This window comes from Balaenoptera acutorostrata, chromosome 10 (genome assembly GCF_949987535.1).
Source record: "Balaenoptera acutorostrata chromosome 10, mBalAcu1.1, whole genome shotgun sequence".
NCBI lineage: Eukaryota > Metazoa > Chordata > Mammalia > Artiodactyla > Balaenopteridae > Balaenoptera > Balaenoptera acutorostrata.
In genome coordinates, this window is record NC_080073.1 from 4,481,341 (window position 1) to 4,501,365 (window position 20,025).

At 38.2% G+C, this 20,025-nt stretch overlaps 2 pseudogenes; both read right to left on the reverse strand.

Moving 5' to 3' along the window:
- Nucleotides 1-2,921: 2,921 nt before the first annotated feature.
- On the reverse strand, nt 2,922-3,200 carry LOC114239147 (60S ribosomal protein L37a-like; annotated as a pseudogene).
- A 15,622-nt stretch (nt 3,201-18,822) lies between these two features.
- Nucleotides 18,823-19,783, reverse strand: LOC103018453 (protein SET-like; annotated as a pseudogene).
- Between the last annotated feature and the right edge of the window lie 242 nt (nt 19,784-20,025).

Sequence of the window (20,025 nt, forward strand, 5' to 3'; positions counted from 1 at the left end):
AGAAAAGAGTTGGGAGACTTGTTTTCCTTCTTCATTTTGAGTTAACAAAGCAAATTGCTTTACTTCTCCATGCTTGATTCTTTTTACTAATAGAAGACAAAATCTGACTCTTCTTACATCATGTGCTTTGGGATAATGAGGTAATTCTTTGGAATCTTTTTTAAAATTTCATTTAAAAAACTTGATGTACAATTTCTAGTAAATGCATAAATCTAAGATGTATATGTAGTTTAATGAATTTTTACATATGTATGCTGCTGTATGTGTATAATTATAACTACCAGTCAGATCAAGATGTAGAACATTTTCCTCCCCCTAGAATTCCTTTATGCCCCTTTCCAGTCAGTACCCTCTTTTTGAACACTTTGAGTGCTTTATTATTCATATTAAGAAGCCAGTGAAGACAAATCTTTTATGTTTCATCAGTAATTTGAATCTTGAAACCTGTAATAATGTCTGATCTGTAGATCGTAAGGTCTTGAGCCTTTTAGAAATAGATAAGGCATAATTGTGTAAAAATGCTTTTCTAATAAGATTTTTTTTTTTTTTTTGGACGTGGACCATTTTTAAAGTCTTTATTGAATTTGTTACAATATTGCTTCTGGTTTATGTTTTGGGGTTTTGGCTGTGAGGCATGTGGGATCTTAGTTCCCTGACCAGGGATTGAACCCACAGCCCCTGCATTGGAAGGGGGAGTCGCAAACCACTGAACTGCCAGGGAAGTTCCCAGAGGGAGTAGTTTTACACTGATAAAGGGGCAGTGTTATTTACCAGCATTTTCTTTTCTGTGTAGACATTTTCCTGAAAATTTTTGGGTTGTCTGAAAGTCAGTTTATTTGGAAAGTTGTAAGTAAGTGGGAAAAGGAAAGCTGTTTGGCCAGATGAATGAAGAAGTTGTTCCAGGTCTGTGAGTTCCAGCCTTCCTTCTACCTGTGCCATTGTGTAACCCTGTGAACAAGGCCTAACCTTATTTTTTACATCTAATATTTATTCAGCGCTTTTTTGTCTGAGGCACTGTGTGTGAGTCTTTCTAAAGTGCTGTGGTGCTGGGCTTCCTTGGTGGCGCAGTGGTTAAGAAGCTGCCTGCCAATGCAAGGGACACGGGTTCGATCCCACATGCCGTGGAGCAACTAAGCCTGTGCGCCACAACTACTGAGCCCACGTGCCACAACTACTGAATCCCGTGTGCCTAGAGCCCATGCTCTGCAACAAGGGAAGCCATGACAATGAGAAGCCTGCGCACTGCAACGAAGAGTAGCCCCCGCTCACCACAGCTAGAGAAAGCCTGTGCACGGCAACGATGACCCAACACAGCCAAATAATTAAATAAATAAAATAAAAAATAAATTTATTTAAAAAAATAAATATATAAGTAAAGTGCTGTGGTTGTGCTTTAGCCTACCTCATAGTTTAGCTATATATTATGTGATTTTGTTTACTAATTTGTATATCTATGTCTTTTATTTTAGAAGTTTTAGATTTATGGAAAAGTTAAGCAAAGATAATACATAGAGTATATCATGTACCCATTTTCCCTGTTGGTAACATCTTGTTTTGTTAGTTTTATGGAGGTGTATTTCACATATTTTAAAATTCACCCATTTAAAGTGTACATTTCAGTTTTTAGTGTGTTCACAGAGTTGTACAATCATCACTGCACTCTAATTCCAGAATATTTTCATCACCCCCAAAAGAAACTCTGTACCAAGTTATCAGTCATTCCCCGTTTTTGCCCCCCACCCCGCCCTTGTCCTAGGTAACCACTAACCTACTTTCTATCCCTATGGATTTGCCTCTTCTGGACATTTCATATAAATGAACTTATATAATATGTGGTTTTTTGTGACTGGTTACTTCACATAGCATGTTTTCAAAGTTTATCCATTATGCAGCCTGTATCCATTCTTTTTCTTATTGCCAAATAGCATTCCATTGTAGGGACTTCCCTGGTGGTGCATTGGTTAAGAATCCGCCTGCCAATGCAGGGGACACGGGTTTGATCCCTGGTCCGGGAAGATCCCACATGCCGTGGAGCAACTAAGCCCGTGCGCCACAACTACTGAGCCTGCTCTCTGGAGCCTGCGAGCCACAACTACTGAGCCCGTGTGCCACAGTTACTGAAGCCTGCGTGCCTAGAGCCCGTGCTCTGCAACAAGAGATGCCACCGCAGTGAGAAGCCTGCACGTCGCAATGAAGAGCATCCCCTGCTAGCCGAAACTAGAGAAAGCCTGCAAGCAGCAATGAAGACCCAACGCATCCAAAAATAAATAAATAAATAAAATTAAAAAAAAAAAAAAAAGAACATTCCATTGTATGGATGTGCCACATTTTGTTTATTCATTTTTTAGTTGATGGACCTTGACTGATTCCACTTTTTGGCCATTATGAACAGTGCCGGTGTGAAATCTGTATACAAGTTTTTGTGTAGACTACATGTACCTGCCTAGAAATGGAATTACTGAGTCCTGTGGTAACTCTTTTAAGGTAAGGATTTTTGAGTAATTGCCTGCCTGGGCCATTTTACATTCCCACCAGCAATGTATGAGGGTTCCAATTTCTCTGCCTTCTCTTCAACACTTGTTATATTGTCTGTCTTTTGATTTTAGCCATCCTACTGTGCATGAAGTTGTATCTCACTGTGGTTTTGATTTGCATTTCCCTATTGATTAGTGATGTTGAGCATCTTTTCATGTGTTTATCAGCTAGTTGTATATTTGGAGAAATGTTTTTCAGATTCTTTCTCTATTTTTTAATTGGGTTATCCTAATTATATTTTAAGTTTTGTTTCACCAATGAGGTTATAAGTCACTTGAAAGATTATAAATCACTTGAAAGGTTCTAGCCTTAAACAGTAATTTTTTTTTTGTTACAAAAATTAACCTATTTATTATAGGCTAGCAACGTTTCAAATGGTGGTGCTGCTACTGGTCCTTCAATTCCTTCAGTCTTCTGATGGCAGACTTTACTGTGGCGGCAGAAGTGGTGTCGTAGGTCCAAGCACCACCAGCTACCGTTTTCATGCAGCAACCACAGTGCCAGATGCCCACAGCTCATCTGTTCATCTTGGTTTTGCCCCAGAAGTAGCAAGTGTACTTGGCGTGGTGGCTGATTTTAATTTTCTTCACCATTTTCCTGAGGGAGGCCCCATAATGGGTCCCGTATTTACCCACAGTTCCGACATTCTTGGTGCGTTTAGCCATGTCGCTGCAACCTAGGTCCAAGCCCAGAGAGCTCTAGCGTTAAACAATAATTTTAAAAATAATAATTATTTGGTGTTTCTGCTTGCCTTTACTCCTCCCACTTTTCTCAAAACAGTAAGAGAATGTCATGCAAGTTGAAGTCCCATAGTAAGCACATTTGGTTTATTTTTTCCCTTATTTGACTACACAGAAAAACAAAGATGGTTGGGAAAGCATGTTTGTTCAAATCCTAGATAGTCTACACATTCCTTGGTTAGTGGAGTAAAGTTTTTTAAAAATGCTTTTATTGCTTTCTTGATGAGAAAATTAACAGATTTGTATAGCAAATATAAAAAAGGCCCAGATAAATATAAACCAGAAAGTTATAATTTCTATGATAATTTACAGTGATAACCAATGTTATAATTTTAATATATGTGCACTGTAGGCTGATGCAAACATAACTATAAATACATATGTGTATCTGGATAAGAGTATATATACTGTTTTGTTACAAGTTTTTTCCCCTACTGCACTTAACAATATATTATGAACAGATTTCTATCCACATAATACTTTGTGGAGTTAAATTTTGACATCAGGTTATGAAACATCTATTTCTGTGGTTGTTTCTTAATGAGGATCAGTCGATTTCTGAAGATAGGAGGGTGGAAAATGTTTAAATGTTTAACCTATGTATTTTTCAAGTTGTTGGATTTTTTGTAGATTAAATTAACTAGGGGTAATTATTTCCTACTTTGCTTTATGTCAAGAAGTACCTGCTTTTGGTGTCCAAAAAATAGTTTTTTTCAGTTGTCATTGGTGACATATCGATGAAAAATTGTACAACTGTCCTTATGTAGGGAGATAAACTGCCATGTACCTTCATAATTCTGGAGTATGGATTATGGTATTGATAGTTACTAATGGAAAGTTTGAAATCTCTTGGAAAGTTTAACATTTATTGAGCACCAACTGTGTGTCAGGCACTGTAAAGGGGGAAAAAATGATCGAAGTCCTAGATATGTTTGTTTTTCAGGCAGGGATGGGGAGGGAGGCAGTGCCAAACTGCATTAGAGCAAAGTCAAAAGGTAAATTTCCTAAAATGCTAATTTATTTTTGTGGTTTATTTTATACTCAAATTACTTGCATTTCCGTGTTTGTTTCATAATGACTTATTTGCAATACATTTAAATGATAAAAATGTATCTACATATTTAAAAAAATGATTCTATAATAACAAGGAAATGTGACTTTGAAACATCACTTTTTTCTCCTTGAGTGTTTATGGCATTAATATGGTTATAATAATAGATTGTCTATGAAAATTTTGCAATGTCTATGGCAAAGTGAAGGAAATTATACTATGAGCAAGTCAGAACCTCAATAAAAATTTTAAAATAGGGTCTACAAGATTATTTTTGTTCCTTTAAATTACTGCTATCAGATTATTTTTCTGTCACTTTATATCATGTACTATATTGACATTAAATAACTGCTTTGACCGTGTGAGAAGAAATGATGAAATAATTTTTTGCAGATATATATTTAAATCATGTGCAAGATTCTTTATAATTAGTTACTAAAAGTAAAAAGTCATTAAAGCTATCAGAAAAAATCTTAAATTTCACCAGTACCTCTGAATAAGAAAGTCTGTTTTTTCCAATAGATATGTTGGAAACCAAGATGCAGTCAGGCAAAACGGGACAGTTGGGGTTTGTATGTTTTAACCCTTTTATTCTTTTTCTCAACCACTTAATCTCCACACATGCTTGCAGATGTTTAAACGTGAGAACAAGAAAAAAATTTTTGTTTTGATTCTGACTACTGAAAACATTTTCTTATTTTCTCTTATAAGAGCATTATGTAAAATGAGAGATTACACTACAGATACTTAAGGTCTTGTAATTCTTTGATTTATTCTAATTTTTCAGTATCTTTAAGTTGTTAATGGTTTACCGAGATACCCTGGAGGATGGTGTGCAGAAATTGTATTTGCATTGTACAATGTGTCTGGTTTAGAGGCAGCTGTGGTAGTCTGGAGATTTAGGTTCCAGCTCTTCCACTTGCTGGCTCTGTGACCTTCAGCATGACACTCAGGCCTCATTTTACTTATCTGTAAAATGTGATGTAACAGCAAGAACCTCACAGGATTGTTGTGAGGATCAAATGAGATAATGTGTTAAGTACTCTGAAACTGCAATGTGATGTGCAAATGTGAGGCGAGAAAAGAAGTCTCCACATCTTAATATATAAAGAGCAGTAGTTTCATATCATTAGCTTTTGTCTTCAATTTACTGTTTCTTCCTGCTTCCTATAGATTTGTTTTTAATTAGACTCGATTGGTGATTTCTTTTTCTTACCAGATTCAGCAAAAAACTGTGTGAGTGGCAAGAACCTCCCACATAGAAAGTAAGGTTATTGTACCCAGGGTGATGAGAAACACCTGCTGCAGCATTCCCAGTGGGAACCACTACATATGTAGGTGCCTGGCATTTCCTAAAATAAGGAGTTGGGGTTTTTTGGGGGGTTTTTTAGCATTAAAAGAAAGGTATAGCTGATTTACAGTATTATATTAGGCATAAAACAGTGATACAAAATTTTTAGAGGTTGTACTCCATTTATAGTTACTATAAAATATCGACTATATTCCCTGTGCTGTACAATATATCCTTGTAGCTTTTTTTTTTTTAACCTAATAGTTATGTTGTGCTTATTGCATAGCAAGCTCCACTCTAAGTGTTTTACATTTAATCTTCACAACAACTCTATGGGAGTAGGTACTATTGTAACCCATGAGGAAATTGAAGGTTAACAAATAACTTGTGATTGGCGCTGCAATACTTTGAAACCTTTTCTTTTTAGTCTCGTTATGTTTGCACTTCATACATTTGCAGGCTTACCACATATTTGCAAAAGACTACTTCTGTCAGGTTTCAGCAATAGGTTATTGTAAATTTTAGCTTTGATTACCTCTACAAGGCAATGATAGATTTTGGGATAAGTAAAGGTCCCAGGAGTAGTGTTTCAGTCTAACTTTTTTTTTTAAGTACTTATTTTATTTATTTATTTTTAAAATTTTATTTATGTATTTATTTATTTAAGGCTGTGTTGGGTCTTCGTTTCTGTGCGAGGGCTTTCTCTAGTTGCGGCAAGCGGGGGCCACTCTTCATCGCGGTGTGCGGGCCTCTCACTATCGCGGCCTCTCTCGTTGCGGAGCACAGGCTGCAGACGCTCAGGCTCAGCAGTTGTGGCTCACGGGCCCAGGTGCTCCGCGGCATGTGGGATCTTCCCAGACCAGGGCTCGAACCCGTGTCCCCTGCATTGGCAGGCAGATTCTCAACCACTGCGCCACCAGGGAAGCCCCAGTCTGACTCTTCATTAGAAAAATTTGGAACAAAGGTAGGTGTTGGTTAGGCACACTGGTGGTATTTTATAAATCCCCTATTTCTAAGAGGAATGCTTTTTTTTTTTTTCTCATCTTAATGTGTTGACATTGTGTGCATTTAATATGGTAGCATTTCCCTTCAAAAAGTGGTTATTTAGGTATAGGTGTGCCTTTTAATCAATTGATGACATCTAGAATCAAGAAAATACAGTAGTGTTTAGACCATTTGACTTTATTTTTTAGCTAACAAGCACTATCAGTGCGCCATTCTTAGCCCCATACATAGTCTTTGCATATTAGGTACTAAGAGCTAGGTTTTCTTTTAGCCAGCTGAGATTGCAGTTGCTATGGGTTCCGAGACTTGACTTTGTATCCTCACTCTTCTTTTTAGACTTCTTGTAAGGATATCTTGATCACTCAGAGACAGAAGTACCTCATTACGTGTTTTGCCTTACTAGCTACTGCTAATTTAGTGAATCAGCTAGTTGAAGAGGTAAGTTAGCAAATAATTTCACTGGGGACAGGGCCAGAATTAAAACTTGAAAGTCCAAGGGCAGTTAATGTTTACTGGGTAAATTCAAAACATTGTTTTATTTTGGGAACCCACTTCTACCTGTGTCCTTGTCCCTGTTCCCTGGCAACCATTAATGAGGTCTCCATCTCTGTAGTTTGGTCATTTTGAGGATGCTATATAAAATGGAATCATATAGTATATAACCTTTTGAGATTGGCTTTTTTTCATTCACTAAGCATAATGCCCCTTAAAATCTATTCAAGTTGTTATGTGTACCAATATCAATAGTTCTTGCTATTTTATTGCTGAGTAGTATTCCATTGTATGGATGTACTGGAGTTAAACATTTGCCTATTGAGGGACATTTACCTTGTTTCCAGTTTGGGGTATTGTCAGTAATGCTGCTATGAACACTCAGGTACAAGTTTCTACGGGAACATATGTTTTACTTTCTTTGGGAGAAATGCCAAGGAGTATGATTGCTGGGGTGTATGGTAACTAAATGTTTAATTTCCTAAGAAACTACCAAAGTTTTCCGTAAGAGCTGTACCATTTTACATTCCTACCAGCAGTGTAATGAGTCCACTAATATTTTCTTATTGCTTGTTCATTCATTTGCTGTCATATTAGTGGTGGTAGATGCCGAAAATTTAAGAAAATTTTATGTGAGAAAAGTCATAAAAAATAAGGTCTATGCATTGACATAGTTATTTTAGCAGAATATACAGTTTTATTCAGGAGATTAAAATTAATAGTTCTAGATTGTTTGCTTTGGCAGTCTTTTGTTGATCCTGTTGAAGAGATTAATAACTTTGAAGAATGAGACAGGTTTTTTACTGAAGTTTCATGCTAAGTCATTTGGCTGTTTTGGAATCTAAAGAACCAGTGCTTCTTTCTTTTTAACTTAATTTCTCTAGAAATGTTTATCTTTTTCTAAATTGTTAATAATTTCTGATACTACAGCCCTTGTTTATTACAGGCTACCTTACATTTTTTTCATTCATTTGCCTTTTTATTTTGTCATGAATTATTTTATCCACTGTTTTTAATGACTTTGAATTGTTGAAACACCATTGAGAACTGTTTGCTTACCATCAAAACAGGCAATTCCCCTACGCAACCATATCTATGCACAGGCTTTACTCAGTCACTGAAATAGCATGGGGTTTTTAGGCCAAGGAAGCTATCCAAGAATTTTGTGAATAAGGCTGAGTATTGACTTTGCCAGAATTCATGGGGAAGTTGTCTTTCTTCTTGTTTTGTATGGTGGAAGAGGGTTTTTCATCCAAACATTGTCCCAATGTTTTTTCCTTTTCCTACTGAGGGTTTTGTTTTTTTTTTTATGTCTAGAGATTTAAACTTCTTTTTTAAAAATTTATTTTTTAAAAATTTTAATTTTATATCAGAGTATAGTTGATTTACAATGTTGTGTTTCAGGTGTACAGCAGGGTGATTCAGTTACACACACACACACACACACACACATCTATTCTTTTCCAGATTCTTTTCCTATATAGGTTATTACAGAGTATTGAGTAGAGTTCCCTATGCTATACAGTAGGTCCTCGTTGATTGTTTTGTATATGATAACATGTATATGTTAATCCCAACCTCCTAATTTATCCCTCCCCCCTTCCTTTCCCCTTTGGTAACCATAAGTTTGTTTTCTAAGTCCGTGAATCTGTTTCTGTTTTGTAAATAAGTTCATTTGTATCGTTTTTTTTTTAGATTCCACATATAAATGATATCATATGATATTCGTCTTTCTCTGTCTGACTTCACTTAGTATGATCTTCTCTAGGTCCATCCACGTTGCTGCACATGGCATAATTTCATTCTTTTTTATGGCTGAGTAATAGTCCATTGTATATATATACAACTTTTTAAAAATAAAATTTATTATTTATTTTTGGCTGCGTTGGGTCTTCGTTGCTGCGCGTGGGCTTTTTCTACTTGCGGTGCACGGGCTTCTCCTTGCCGTGGCTTCTCTTGTTGCAGAGCACAGGCTCTAGGCGCGTGGGCTTCAGTAGTTGTGTCTCGCGGGCTCTAGAGCACAGGCTCAGTTATTGTGGCGCACGGGCCTAGTTGCTACGCAGCATGTGGGATCTTCCCGGACCAGGGATGGAACCCGTGTCCCCTGCATTGGCAGGTGGATTCTTAACCACTGCGCCACTAGGGAAGTCCCTGTACCACATCCTCTTTATCCATTCCTCTGTTGATGGACATTTAGGTTGCTTCCATGTCTTGGCTATTGTAATTAGCGCTGCAGTGAACATTGGGGTGCATGTATCTTTTCGAATTATGGTTTTCTGCAGTTATATGCCCAGGAGTGGGATTGCTGGATCATATGGGAGCTCTATTTTTAGTTTTTTAAGGAACCTCCATACTGTTCTCCATGGTGGCTGTACCAGTTTCCCACAACAGTGTAGGAGGGTTCCCTTTTCTCCACACCCTCTCGAGCTATATTTACTGTTTGTAGAGTTTTTGATGATGGCCATTCTGACCAGTGTGAGGTGATACCTCATTGTAGTTTTGATTTGTGTTTCCCCAATAATTAGCGATATTGAGCATCTTTCCATGTGCTTTTTTAGCCATCTGTATGTCTTCTTTGAAGAAATGTCTATTTAGGTCTTCTGGCCATTTTTTGATTGGGCTGTTTTTTTGATATGGAGCTGCATGAGCTGTTGTATATTTTGGAGATTAATCTGTTGTCGGTCTCATCTTTTGCAAATATTTTCTCCCATTCCGAGGGTTGTCTTTTTGTTTTGGGTATGGTTTCCTTTGTTGTGCAAAAGCTTTTAAGTTTAATTAGGTCCCACTTGTTTATTTTTGTTTTTATTTTCATTACTCTAGGAGGTGAATCCAAAAAGATATTGCTGAGATTTATGTCAAAGAGTGTTCTGCCTATGTTTTCCTCTAAGAGTTTTATAGTATCCAGTCTTACATTTAGGTCTTTAGTCCATTTTCAGTTTATTTTTGTGTATGGTGTTAGTGTTCTAATTTCTTTCTTTTACATGTGGCCAGTTTTCCCACCACTTATTGAAGAAACTGTCTCTTCTCCCTTGTATATTCTTGCCTCCTTTGTCATAGATTAATTGACCATAGATCTATGGGTAAACTTGTTTAAATGTTATTTTTTGGTAGACTTTTATTTTCAGTAATTTGTTTTGAGATAAGTTGAGTAAGAGGTTCAGATTCCAAGACAAACCGGGGATTTATCTTTGCTTTGGGACTTGACAGTGAGATGTTAAAAAAATAATAATTTTGTTTTGAAAATTGTAATCAAACTTAGATTTAGATTGCTTTATTTTAGAGTATTCAGTGGAGTTTGATTTTTTGATGGTTTCCTTATATAAATAGGAAGCCAGCAGAAGGAGGCCTGTGATGAATAAACTTCATTATCTCTGCTAAAGGGACCTTGTTAAAGGAAATTAGATGTAGTAAAGATCATGATGATGGGAGCTTGACCTAGTATTGAATGTTTTGTGATTCCAGGCACCTGAACTTTGACCTAGGCAATGTGGACCATGTTTGATGGTTCTTGAGCGTGGTTCATGCATTTGATCATTCATGCAACATATTTTTATTGAACTAACCAGGCATTGGGGATATAATGTGGAGGAAAACCTGATGTGATACTATCCCCCATGGAACCTATGGGCTAGTGGAGGAAATACATATTAATATTAAATTAAATGTAAAATTATAACTGCAGCAGTGGTATAAGTGATATTAGTGAAATTTGACCAGGTTAGAAAATGCATCCTCAAGAAATGATACTTCTGCTATGATTTGATGGAAGAGTAGGTATTGACTTGGCAAAGAGAGGAAGGATGGTTGTCCAGGCAGAAGGAACAGCAGGTGCAAAGGCCCTGTGGTAGAAGGGAAAATGGTGAAATGAGGCTAGTGTGGCCTGAGAAGTGACAGCTAGAGGGAGAATGAAATGGTTTGAGGTGGAGAGATAGGCCTGCTCTTGCAGGTTTTTATTAAAGGTTATGTTAAGTTTTTGCCTTTATTCTAAGAGGAACAAGGAACCGTTAGAGGGTTTTAAGCAAGAAAGGACAAGGTCAGACTTGTTTTTTTTTTTTCTTTTTGGCTGTGCCACATGGCTTGCGGGATCTCAGTTCCCCAACCAGGGATTGAACCTGGGGCCACCGCAGTGAAAGCCTGGAATCCTAATGACTAGGCAACCAGGGAACTCCCCAGACTTGCTTTTTGATGTGAACATTTTTTACCTCAAGGCAGAGAATAGATTGAGGTGCACCAGAGTGGAGGCAGAGATACTGGTTAGGAACTTAGTCTAGTTCAGGTGAGAGATAATGGTGACTTACTTAGACAAGACTGGTGTTGGTGGAGAGGATAGAAAGGAATTAAGTCAGGAATGTTTAGGAGATGTGGTGATCATTTTGTAATGTGTAGAAACATCGAATCACTATGTTGTACATCAGGAACTTACATAGTGTAGGTCAACTATACTTCAGCAAACAAACTTATAGAAAAAAAGATCAGATTTGTGGTTACCAGAGGTGGGGGGAGGGGGAATTGGATGAAGGTGGTGAAAAAGTACAAACAGAAGGAGATGTCTTAGTGCAGGAGAGAACTCATTGGTTAAATTTAGATATACCCTCTTACTGTGTTTAGTTCGATAGTTTTGTTCTTAAGATGCAAATAAATACATATGAGAATTGCTTTTCCATACTGGTATGCTTATCAGTACTTTCCCCATCCTGTAGGTTTTTACATGTGTTGATGTGTACTGCAGTTTTAACCAAAGAGTAGGCATTAGATAATATTTCCTGAATGAATGACTAGATCAGTAATTTTAATGCTTTCCAGAAATAGTGTTCTCCTGCTCATGTTTCTCATGTTGGCAAATAATTAAGGCTGCGTTATTAATTGATATTTGCACTTAATTAATAACAGTGTACTCTCCCTACCCAACAACCCCTTCCCCTTCTATAAGCCATGACTTGATTGCTCAGAAGCATGTTACCCAGTGGAATCAACATAGAAAATTAAAAATAGCTACCTGCATGGTATTATTTAGCTTTGAGTTATTTTGTTCTCTACTTATGCTAGCTGGTTTATAATTTGATGAAAGTAGCATATTTGAGTATTTTCGTATTCTTTTGATCATTAAAAAAACTAAAATACATTGAATTTTCATTGTTGTCTTTTTAAAATTTATTGATTTTATTTTATTTATTTTTGGCTTCGTTGGGTCTTTGTTGCTGAGCACAGGCTTTCTCTAGTTGGGTGAGCGGGGGCTACTCTTCATTGCGTTGCGTGGGCTTCTCATTGCGGTGGCTTCTCTTGTTGTGGAGCATGGGCTCTAGGTGCACGGGCTCAGTAGTTGTGGCGCACGAGCTTATTTGCTCCGCGGCATGTGGGATCTTCCCAGACAAGGGCTCGAACCTGTGTACCTGCATTGGCAGGTGGATTCTTAGCCACTGCACCACTAGGGAAGTCCCCTCATTGCTGTCTTTTATAACTAAGTTGCCTTCATTTCTGTTGAGCAGATGCTTGTTCGAAGGGATTTAAATGACAAGCTTTTTCTGTTTTTGATCCACTCAGCTGACAGCTTTATTTTTCTTTCCTCAAAAGCCAGAACTAGGCCTACAGGAAGGAAAGGAACGTAAGCCGGAGCCAAAGGCTGGTTTTGCATAGGCCTGTGGGGGTGCATATTCAGAAGCTTTGCAGTTGGTTGGCCTGGATCTGTCAAAACAGGTTTGGTTGGTTCTGGCTGTGCCATGGTTTATTTATATGCTTCTGAGTAGTGATCTTGGGAATGAATGCATTATGAGTACAGTTTGGAAAGTTGTTGTATCGATTGCTTAGGGAGGAAAAAAAACCCACCCGAGAAACCCCACTGTTGAACAGGTCTTGGGTTCACTGGTTTAATTTTCTCTGAGTGCCGTCCAGTGAGTAAACCTTTGCCTCATCTCAGCAGCAACTGCCAGTTTTCTGGATGCAAGTTAGTTCATGGAAGAGACTTTGTGTGATAGGAAGACAAAATGTGAAATTAAATATATCTTAGCTCTGGCCTAAGTAGATATTGTTAAACATGAGTGAGTTGGATATAAAATAAGCTTTCTCTTCTGGTTTCAGGAAAGCATAGTGGAAAAAAATGTAGGATTCTTTTCTAATTTATGTTGATCCAGCTAGGATATTACGTCTTGCGTTTTTAAGGCATTCAAACATTTGTTCAGTTGAATTGTGGGAAAAGGATAGACAGAAGAACAGGACATTCTATGTTTGAACATTGTTAAGTAGAAGAACATGAATTGGTGAGGTAGTTGTATCCTTCTACATTTTTGACTATCAGAATTTAGATTTTGTTACAGATTATGCAATTATATTTACAAAAGAAATGCAGACATTTCAATAAAGTACTAACAGTTTTCAGATGAGACCTAATCTGAGTGTTAATTAGAAAAGAATTTACAATTTTGCATTAAATGTAATCCTTCTTAAATCTTACTATTTACTTTATGATCACGATGAGGTACATTTTTTTAAAAATAATTTTTATTGAATTTTTTATAGTTGGTTTACAATGTTGTGTTAGTTTCAAGTGTACAGCAAGGTGATTCAGTTATATATATACATATATATATATATTTTTTTCTTTTTCAGATTCTTTTGCCATATAGGTTATTACAGAGTACTGAGTAGAGTTCCATGTGCTATACAGTAGGTCCTTATTAGTTATCTGTTTTACATATAGTAGTATGTATATCTAAATTCCAGTCTCCCAATTTATCCCTCTCCCCCTTACCCCTTGGTAACTATAAGTTTGTTTTCTACATCTGTAACTCTATTTCTGTTTTGCAGATAAGTTCATTCGTACCCTTTTTTTAGATTCCACATATAAATGATATCATATGATATTTATCTTTCTCTGACTTCACTCAGTATGACAATCTCTAGGTCCATCCATGTTGCTGCAAATGGCATTATTTCATTCTTTTTTTATGCCTGAGTAATATTCCATTGTGTATATATACCATGTCTTCTTTATCCATTCCTCTGTTGATGAACATTTAGGTTACTTCCATGTCTTGGCTATTGTAATTAGCGCTGCAGTGAACATTGGGGTGCATGTATCTTTTCGAATTATGGTTTTCTGTAGTTATATGCCCAGGAGTGGGATTGCTGGATCATATGGTAGCTCTATTTTTAGTTTTTTAAGGAACCTCCGTACTGTTCTCCATGGTGGCTGTACCAGTTTCCCACAGCAGTGTAGGAGGGTTCCTTTGTCTCCACACCCTCTCCAGCATTTACTGTTTGTAGATTTTTTGATGATGGCCATTCTGACCAGTGTGAGGTGATACCTCATTGTAGTTTTGATTTGTGTTTCCCTAATAATTAGTTATGTTGAGCATCTTTTCATGTACTTTTTAGCCATCTGAACGTCGTCTTTGGAGAAATTTTTTTTTTTATTTGTTTATTTTTGGCTGCGTTGGGTCTTTGTTGCTGTGTGTGGGCTTCCTCTACTTGTGGCGAGTGGGGGCTACTCTCTTGTGGTGCGTGGGCTTCTCACTGAGGTGGTTTCTCTTGTTGCGGAGCATGGGCTCTAGGCACACGGGCTTCAGTCGTTGTGGCTCGCGGGGTCTAGAGTGCAGGCTCAGTAGTTGTGGCGCACGGGCTTAGCTGCTCCGCGGCATGTGGGATCTTCCCAGACCAGGGCTCGAACCCATGTCCCCTACGTTGGCAGGTGGATTCTTAACCACTGCGCCACCAGGGAAGCCCTGGAGAAATATTTATTTAGATCTTTTGCCCATTTTTTGATTGGGTTTTTTTGTTGATATTGAGCTGCATGAGCTGTTTGTATATTTTGGAGATTGATCCCTTGTTGCTCCCTTTGTTTGCAAATATTTTCTCCCATTCTGTGGGTTGTCTTTTCGTTTTGTTTATGGTTTCCTTTGCTGTGCAAAAGCTTTTAAGTTTAATCAGGTCCCATTTGTTTACTTTTGTTTTTATTTTCATTACTCTAGGAGGTGGATCCAAAAAGATATTGCTGTGATTTATGTCAAAGAGTGTTTTCCTCTAAGAGTTTTATAGTATCCAGTCTTACATCTAGGTCTTTAATCCATTTTGAGTTTATTTTTGTGTATGGTGTTAGGGAGTGTTCTAATTACATTTGTTTACATGTAGCTGTCCAGTTTTCCCAGTGCCACTTATTGAAGAGACTGTCTTTTCTCCGTTGTATCTTTTTGCCTCCTTTGTCATAGATTAGGTGACCATAGGTGCATGGGTTTATCTCTGGACTTTCTATCATGTTTCATTGATCTATATTTCTGTTTTTGTGCCAGTACTACACTGTTTTGATTTCTGTAGCTTTGTGGTATAGTCTGAAGTCAGGGAGCCTGATTCCTCCAGCTTCATTTTTCTTTCTCAAGATTGCTTGGGGACTCGGACATAGAGAATGGACTTGAGGACATGGAGAGGAGGAAGGGTAAGCTGGGACGAAGTGAGAGAGTGACACTGACATATATACACTACCATATGTAAAATAGATAGCTAGTGGGAAGCAGCCACATAGCACAGGGAGATCAGCTTGGTGCTTTGTGACCACCTAGAGGGGTGGGATAGGGAGGTTGGGAGGGAGATGTAAGAGGGAGGGGATATGGAGATACATGTATACATATAGCTGGTTCACTTTGTTATACAGCAGAAACTAACACAACAGTGTAAAGCAATTATACTCCAATAAACATGTTAAAATAAAAAAAAAAGATTGCTTTGGCTATTTGTGGTCTTTTGTGTTTCCATACAAATTGTAAAATTTTTTGTTCTAATTCTGTGAAAAATGCCATTGGTAATTCGATAGGGATTGCATTGAATCTGTAGATTGCTTTGAGTAGTTTAGTCACTTTGACAGTATTGATTATTCCAATCTAAGAACATGGTATATCTCTCCATCTGTTTGTGTCATCTTTGACTTCTTTCATCAGTGTCTTATAGTTTTCTGAGTACAGGTCTTTTGTCTCCTTAGGTAGGTTTATTCCTGGGTATTTTATTCTTTTTGATGTCATGGTAAATGGGATTGTTTCCTTGATTTCTCTTACTCATCTTTCGTTGTTAGTGTATAGGGAATGCAAGAGATTTCTGTGTATTAATTTTGTATCCTGCAGCTTTACCAAATTCATTGTTGTGCTCTAGTAGTTTTCTGGTAGCATCTTTAGAATTTTCTATGTACAGTGTCATGTCATCTGCAAATAGTGACAGTTTTACTTCTTTTCCAATTTGGATTCCTTTTATTATTATTTTTTTCTTCTCTGATTACTGTGGTTAGGACTTCCAAAACTATGTTGAGTAAAAGTGGCGAGAGTGGACATCCTTGTCTTGTTCCTGATCTTAGAGGAAATGCTTTCAGTCTTTCACCGTTGAGAAAGACATTTGCTGTGGGTTTGTCATATGTGGCCTTTATTATGTTGAGGTAGGTTTACTCTGTGCCCACTTTCTGGAGAGTTTTTATCATAAATGGGTGTTGAGTTTTGTCAAAAGCTTTTTCTGCATCTATTGAGATGATCATATGGTTTTTTTTTTTTTTTTTAATTTTATAGCTACTTTATTTATTTATTTATTTATTTTTTTTGGCTGTGTTGGGTCTTCGGTTCGTGCGAGGGCTTTCTCTGGTTACGGCAAGTGGGGGCCACTCTTCATCGCGGTGCGGGGACCGCTCTTCATCGCGGTGCGTGGGCCTTTCACTATCGCGGCCCCTCCCGTTGCGGGGCACAGGCTCCAGACGCGCAGGCTCAGTAGCTGTGGCTCACGGGCCCAGCTGCTCCGTGGCATGTGGGATCTTCCCAGACCAGGGCTCGAACCCGTGTCCCCTGCATTAGCAGGCAGATTCTCAACCACTGCGCCACCAGGGAAGCCCGATCATATGGTTTTTATTCTTCAATTTGTTGAGGTGGTGTATCACAGTGATTGATTTGCTGATATTGAAAAATCCTTGCATCCCTGGGATAAATCCCACTTGATCATGGTGTATGATCCTTTTAATGTGTAGTTGGATTCGGTTTGCTAGTATTCTGTTGAGGATTTTTGTGTCTATGTTCATCAGTGATATTGGCCTGTAATTTCCTTTTTTTGTGATATCTTTGTCTGGTTTTGGTATCAGGGTGATGGTGGCCTCGTAGAATGAGCTTGGGAGTGTTCCTTCCTCTGCGATTTTTTTTTTTTAAATTTTATTTATTTATTTTTGGCTGTGTTGGGTCTTCGTTTCTGTGTGAGGGCTTTCTCTAGTTGCGGCGAGTGGGGGCCACTCTTCATCGCCGTGCACTGGCCTCTCACTGTCGCGGCCTCTCTTGTCGTAGAGCACAGGCTCCAGACGCGCAGGCTCAGTAGGTGTGGCTCACGGGCCCAGTCGCTCCGCGGCATGTGGGATCCTCCCGGTCCAGGGCTCGAACCCGTGTCCCCCGCATTGGCAGGCAGACTCCCAACCACTGCGCCATCAGGGAAGCTCCCCTCTGCGATTTTTTGAAAGAGTTTCAGAAGGGTAGGTGTTAACTCTTCTCTAAATGTTTGATAGCATATGCCTGTGAAGCCATCTGGTCCCGGACTTTTGTTTGTTGGAGGAGTTTAATCACAGTTTCAATTTCAGTACTTGTAATTGGTCTGTTCATATTTTCTACTTCTTCCTGGTTCAGTCTTGGAAGGTTGTGCCTTTCTAAGAATTTGTCCATTTCTTCTCAGTCCATTTTATTGGTGTATACTTGCTTGTAGTAGTCTCTTATGATCCTTTGTATTTCTGCGGTGTCCATTGTAACTTCTCCTTTTTCATTTCTAATTTTATTGATTTGAGTCCTCTTCCTTTTTTTCTTGATGAGTCTGGCTAAAGGTTTGTCAATGTTCTTCATCCTCTCAAAGAACCAGCTTTTAGTTTCATTGATCTTTGCTGTTGTTTTCTTCGTCCCTATTTCATTTATTTCTGCTCTGATCTTTATGATTTCTTTCCTTCTACTAACTTAGGGTTTTTTTTTGTGTGTGTGTACACATTTAGTTTTATTGTAACAAAGCAACTTGTACACTTCTAACGTTTAAAACTGAGCATCATCTTTCCTTCCCAGTGAAACAAAAAGAAAAATTTAAAAATAAACAGGAACAAAACTACAATAGAGAATGTCAATTGCAAATAAGATCCTACAGGTTCTGCTGATTCTCCCATTGAGTGGCAGGGCTCAAGTCATCATTAGGAGAGAATTTTATTTTAAAAGTGTCATCTTAAACTGCAGGGATGTCCGTTAAACATCACAATTAAACATGCCAGAGGAGAAGCCATGTTGTCAAAATGCCCACTTAACCCACCCAGACATCTCAAACCCATCCTTTGCTGACCTTCTATAACCCCATTTTTTAAAGTTTTTTTTTTCTTTTTTTAAACAAGAGAAAGTAGACAGATACATGTTGGTAAATGCTAACTGTCCATATTCACATAGAGACACAGTGCAATCTCTGAGCCCAATATACAGAGAAAGGAGGAAAAAAGCTAGAATTCTATGCACTACTACACAGGGGCCTAGCACCCTCCAGCTTCCAGCAGAGCTAAGGGAGCAGAAGGTTTTTCTTTTTTCCCACAGAGCATGGTGGTGTTGATTCCATAAAGTTTTTGTTGAGACAAGAAGGGATAAAAATGAATTTGGAACAGAAAGGCGTAGAGATTCTTTTCCCACTGAATTCTGTTCAAGGTATTTCCCCCAAAAATAAGTTGTGAGCCATGGTATAAAGGGGAAAAGAAACCTCAAAAACAGGGCGACTGAGCACAAGAGGAGGAGGAGAAAAAAAAAAAAAGACTGCAACTTGCTCCCAGGGACTGGAGAAAATTAAAAAAGGAAGGTTGGAATCCATCAGTGTTCCATTAGTCATCTTCTCCTTCATCTTCCTTCATCCTTATCCCCTTCTTCATCAATATCTTCCAATCCTTCTTCCTCTTCATCATCATCGTCACCTTCTTCTCCTTCCCTTTCCTCATCATCCATGTCCGGAACCAAGTAGTACTGTAATGGATTTGGCCAAATATCATCTTTGATGACCTCTCCTAACTCATCTGCTCCTGCATCAGAATGATCAGTAAACCAGGTGAAGAAGCTTTCTGGTTCCTTATGCTATCTCATCCTGCTGGCTTTATTCTGCGTTTGACTTGAACGTTTTGTCACATCCTTTCTGGATTTCCATTTGATTTCAGTGGACTTTGAAGATGGATCACCACTCTCATTCCGATGAAATTTTTTGGCTAGAACTTTATTTTCGAAGTAAGGGTTTTCATCAAAATAAGCTATTCTGTAACCTGATTTAATATCTCCAAATTCTGTCACTTCAACTCCTGTCAAATAATGCAGTGCCTCTTCATCCTTCTCCCCAAGCAGTGCAGACACTTGTGGATGGTTAACAGATGTTGTTACCCAAAAATGTGGGGTTTTGGCGATCAATTCTGACCTCTTCTGAAGAAATGGTTGGCGGAGTTTGTTATATTTCTGTTCTGCTTTCAAAATCTCCTCACTGGCTTGTTGGTTAAGTCTGTCTATTTTCATTTTGTACTTCATCAGTATGTTCAATTGCTTCTTGCTATTCCTTTTCTTCCTTCGGCAAGTTCGGAGAAGCAGATGTTTCCTCTGGCCTGGAGGCAGGAGTCAGTCTCGGTTTCTTCGGTTTCTTTGCTTGGGGTGGAAGTGAAAACTGGTGTTTGGGGGCCATGCTAGGAGAAAAGCCAAGAATCCACTCAAGGAAAGAGGCTCGTACCAGGAGCTCTGAGAACTTTAACTTTGGGTTTTGTTTGTTCTTCTTTCTCTAGTTGCTTTAGGTGTAAGGCGAGGTTGGAGGTACATGTTTAATAGTAGTTTAAAAAAAAAAAAAAGCAGCTAACACTTACTGAGTATTTGCTTACTTCTTGCCAGGCACTATATAAAGTACTTTCCATGCATGCGTTGTCTCATTTA